Here is a 5255-nt window from a genome sequence, read left to right on the forward strand (position 1 = left end):
TGCAGTCGCGCTATTCATCTGTGCCTTTTGTGGCTCAGATGGATAGAGCGTCTGCCATGTAAGCAGGAGATCCCGGGTTCGAGTCCCGGTCGGGGCACACATTTTCTGTTGTGCACATTGAGGTATATCAACAACACCTGTCGGCAGCTGAGGTTTTCAGTTAGTCATCATTTATTCCAGGGAAAAAGCTTCACGGTCATTAACAGTAACTGTTCTTTCGAGAACAAGTTACTGTCTTCGTATATATAGTTTCGGTACTGTTTTAGACTACGATGACGAAAACATGTGTCCGCCCCCGGTAGCTTAGTGGTCAGCTACCGGGGGCGGACACATGTTTTCGTCATGGTAGTCTAAAACAGTACCGAAACTGAATGCATGCCGGCACGGTAACTCAGCGTGTTCGGTGATAAAAAAAACTGAGTTAATGGATCAACGACGAACTGAAACGGGTGACTTGCGACCTCCGCCCCGAGCAGATACAACGAACGAAAACGAACAAAATGAGATTACAAAAACGTGGTCAGCGCGACAGAATGTCAAGCTTAAGGACCTGGGTTCGATTCCCGACTGGGTCGGAAATTTTCTCCGCTCAGGGACTGGGTGGTGTGTTGTCATAATCATCATCATCATTTCATCCCATCGACGCGCAAGTCGCCGAAGTGGCGTCAGATCGAAAGACTCGCACCAGGCGAGCGGTCTACCCGACGGGAGGCCATAGTCACATGACATTTTTACGAAAACATGTAGCCATGCCGAAATAACAACATGCTGAAGAAAGCAGGACATGGCCGGCACCTGCGAGGCTTCTCGAACATTTTGGCCGGTACGAGCGGTCGAAGCCCCCCTGCGCGGTCGTTGTCATTAACAGGTGTTTGACCCGCCTTGAACCGCGCACGTCACCGAAAGCACCTGCGTCTGACTCACGCCGCAGTCGGCGCGGACGTGTGTGTTCAGTTGTCCCATCCTCGCGAGATAACGCCGCGTGCTGTACTTGCGGGCCCGCAACCCGCGGTCACGGGTGACTGGTTGCGCGGGCGCACCGCCAAACGCGTGGACATGAGTGTTGTGCAAACCACTCAAGAGCTTTCCTCTCTGCTTCGGTCTCTTTTCCACTGATACGCTAGTGACCATAAAATCTATACTACTTGGACGGAAAATTCTGACTTCTCACATATCACTTAATCTTACCTTACAAAATCGTTAGATGTAAAGGCAATGTCGGGGGTGCGCCAAGATGGTATTACTGTCCTGTTACTGTTTCAACAAAGAGTGTTTCGCAATTCCTTTTACAGGAATGTAGAGGTACCAGAAGGGACTTAGTAGATCAGTTGTAGAATTTTGGAACACGCATTATGTTCGAGTATAATGACTTTTCTGGAGACTAGAAATCTACTCTGTAGGAATCAGCATGGGTTTCGAAAAAGACAATCGTGTGAAACCCAGCTCGCGCTATTCGTCCACGAGACTCGAAGGGCCATAGACACGGGTTCCCAGGTAGATGCCGTATTTCTTGACTTCCGCAAGGCGTTCGATACACTTCCCCACACTCGTTTAATGACCAATGTAAGAGCATATGGACTATCAGACGAAGTGTGTGATTGGTTTGAAGAGTTCCTAGATAACAGGACGCAGCATGTCATTCTCAATGGAGAGAAGTCTTCCGAAGTAAGGGCGATTTCAGGTGTGCCGCAGGGGAGTGTCGTAGGACCGTTGCTATTCACAATATACATAAATGACCTTGTGGATGACATCGGAAGTTCACTGAGGCTTTTTGCGGGTGATGCTGTGGTATATCGAGAGGTTGTAACAATGTAAAATAGTACTGAAATGCACGAGGATCTGCAACGAGTTGACGCATGCTGCAGGGAATGGCAATTGAATCTCAATGTAGACAAGTGTAATGTGCTGCGAATACATAGAAAGATAGTTCCCTTATCATTTAGCTACAATATAACAGGTCAGCAACTGGAAGCAGTTAATTCCATAAATTATCTGGGGGTACGCATTAGGAGTGATTTAAAATGGAATGATCATATAAAGTTGATCGTCGGTAAAGCAGATGCCAGACTGAGATTCATTGGAAGAATCCCAAGGAAATGCAATCCGTAAACAAAGGAAGTAGGTTACAGTACGCTTGTTCGCCCACTGCTTGAATACTGCTCAGCAGTGTGGGATCCGTACCAGATAGGGTTGATAGAAGAGATAGAGAAGATCCAACGGATAGCAGCGCGCTTCGTTACAGGATCATTTAGTAATCGCGAAAGCGTTACGGAGATGATAGATAAACTCCAGTGGAAGACTCTGCAGGAGAGACGCTCAGTAGCTCGGTACGGGCTTTTGTTGAAGTTTCGAGAACATTCCTTCACCGAGAAGTCAAGCAGTATATTGCTCCCTCCTACGTATATCTCGCGAAGAGACCATGAGGATAAAATCAGAGAGATTAGAGCCCACACAGAGGCATATCGACAATCCTTCTTTCCACGAACTATACGAGACTGGAATAGAACGGAGAACCGATAGAGGTACTCAAGGTACCCTCCGCCACGCACTGTCAGGTGGCTTGCGGAGTATGGATGTAGTTAAAGTTTAGATAAGTAACCGACGCCCGTAAACGTACATACAAAATAAGTTTGAAGATCATCACTTTGCAATCTTCCATTTGGCGGTACACACACAACTGCGAAGAGTGCGCCTTAATCACTTCCTGCTGTAATTTTTACATCTCGTGTTATTTTTGTCCTAGTACGACAACGGGTGCAATACTTACACTACGCATTTTTGCGACGCCCGCAACTGTCTCCGATTCTGACGTCTAAGTTTGAAATTTGCTCCCTCTGCAAGGGTGCAAAACTTTTCCCTCGGGCTCGGCCGCACTTCAAACAGTAAGGTGTCGACACTTGCGAAAAAAAGGCCACAGTTCAGAAGTTCATGTGCGCTGTAAGGTGAGTTAATAATGACAGACTGGTACCACATTTCACCACAATTCCGCTCACCGCCACCATGGACGGGCCTCGCGATAAGAATGTCGTCACAGGCCCATTCACCCAAATTCCACCCCTTCTTCGCATGTCTCTGCGAAGGGGGTCAGAACCGCGACGTGCAGCGATGACATCACACGATTTTCTTATGGTTGAAATTACAATTAAATCAGCACCATGAGCTGCTGACGGGCGTTGATATACATCAATGGGGACAGTTGAAAATGTGTGCCCCGACCGAGACTCGAACCCGGGATCTCCTGCTTACATGGCAGACGCTCTATCCATCTGAGCCACCGAGGGCACAGAGGACTGCAGGGATTTATCGCCGGCACGCTCCCCGTGAGTCCTACACTCTCAACTTACAGTCCACACACTACACTCTTAGTGTCCCTGCCATTATACCCATTACTCGCGGCAGACAATCCATCGAGTCCCGCAAGTGTTCAGGCAATTCGTGTGCATCCGCACAGAAAGGAGGTCATCAGCCGGTTAGCCTTAAGGATATGAAGGCAGCATCTGTTCTTTCAGACATGTCCGAAAGAATAGATACCATCTTCGTATCATTTCTTATGGTTGGCCGAGGAAAACATTTCACACGCGGCACCGCCCAGAAATGACACGAAAAGGCCGTAGGGGTGTCAAAGGACGCCAATGGAACACCTCTTGCCCTGGGACATTGATTCCCACGCATAAAGCAGTCGAAAACGACAGTAGGTACCCCTGAACCAAATTTCGAACTTATCCGTCGTAATGAGAGACAATTACGAGTTTTCGAAAAGGTTATCCTTTAGCTGTGTCGCGCAGTGTAGGAGGGTTGACTGCCAGACTGTGGAGCTCCACAAACGCGATCTCGACATCTTGTAAGGCACAAGAGTCAGAGCTCATTATCACCTCAGTGTGCGTTCCATGAGGCGGGAGACTTGGGACCTAGCCGATCTTCGCAGTTATGTCCGCCCCGACAGCTGAGTGGTCAGTGAGACGAACTGCCGTCCTACAGGCCCGGGTTCGATTCCCGGCTGGGTCGGGGATTTTCTCCGCCTATCCGGCGCGCAGGTCGCCCAATGTGGCGTCGAATGTGATAAGACCTGTCCCGTAAGGGGCCTCCCGGCCAATGACGCCAAACGCTCACTTCCATTTTCGAAGTTATGTTAAACCCAAACGGATCATTTCCGCACATTGGTTCGTTATCGAAACTTTATAGCGTTCCTCTAGAGGCCTGTAACAGGAATCGTTACAGAATCTGCATATTAAGTATTTGGTAAAACAGTGGCGATACCGAATTCCTGCTTGATGCTTTGGCAGATGGGAGGAACAGCTGCTTATGAACAGAACCGCTACCACGGGAAAAAAAGGTTCAAATGGCTCTGAGCACTATGGGACTTAACATCTATGGTCATCAGTCCCCTAGAACTTAGAACTACTTAAACCTAACTAACCTAAGGACATCACACAACACCCAGTCATCACGAGGCAGAGAAAATCCCTGACCCCGCCGGGAATCGAACCCGGGAACCCGGGTGCGGGAAGCGAGAACGCTACCACGAAAAACTCAGTTTGATTCTGACTTGCTAAGTAGGCATATGTGGCTTGTGTCAGTCATCTACGACTACTTTGTAAAGCATGGATTGCCACTGTAACGTTCGTTATTAAGATCAGCGCAGCCTCAGTAGGCCAGGCTTGAGAATGAACCGGGTGGTTCGAAACCAGTCGCCAAACGCATGTGCAGCAACTGCGAGAAATTCGTTAATAAACGCTTCACGAAATATTTAAAGAAAGGTGGCTGATCAACTAAATGGTGAGACTGAAAACAAAAGTTTATTTTTCTTCAACGCTGTGGTCCTTGCTAGCAACAAAGAAATCAAAGTGGTCGGAGGTCAAAAAAAGGTTATACAGATTCTCGAAATTTAGCGCGGACTTCAATGCGAGATGCTTATAACAGTTTCCACAACGAAACTTTGTCTGGAAACCTGGAAGAAAATCCTAAGAGATTCTGATCGTATGTGAAGTATGTTAGCAACAAGAAACAATCAATGCCTTCTCTGCGCGATAGCAATGGAGATACTATGGAAGACAGTGCTGCCACAGTAGAGTTACAAAACACAGCCTTCCGAAATGCCGTCACAAAAGAAGATAAAGTAAATGGTCCAGAATTGGAATCGAGAACAGCTGCCAACATGAGTAACGTAGAAGTAAATATCAGCGGAGTAGCGAAGCAACTTAAATCACTTAATAAAAGCAAGTCTTCTGGTCCAGACTGTATACCAATTACGTTCT

At 47.6% G+C, this 5255-nt stretch overlaps 1 non-coding gene across 1 annotated transcript; it reads right to left on the bottom strand.

Moving 5' to 3' along the window:
* Positions 1-3207: 3207 nt before the first annotated feature.
* Positions 3208-3282, bottom strand: Trnat-ugu (transfer RNA threonine (anticodon UGU)). The gene has a single exon. It is a non-coding gene; the product is annotated as a tRNA-Thr (tRNA).
* Between the last annotated feature and the right edge of the window lie 1973 nt (positions 3283-5255).

This window comes from Schistocerca serialis, chromosome 10 (genome assembly GCF_023864345.2).
Source record: "Schistocerca serialis cubense isolate TAMUIC-IGC-003099 chromosome 10, iqSchSeri2.2, whole genome shotgun sequence".
NCBI classification, from domain to species: Eukaryota; Metazoa; Arthropoda; class Insecta; order Orthoptera; family Acrididae; genus Schistocerca; species Schistocerca serialis.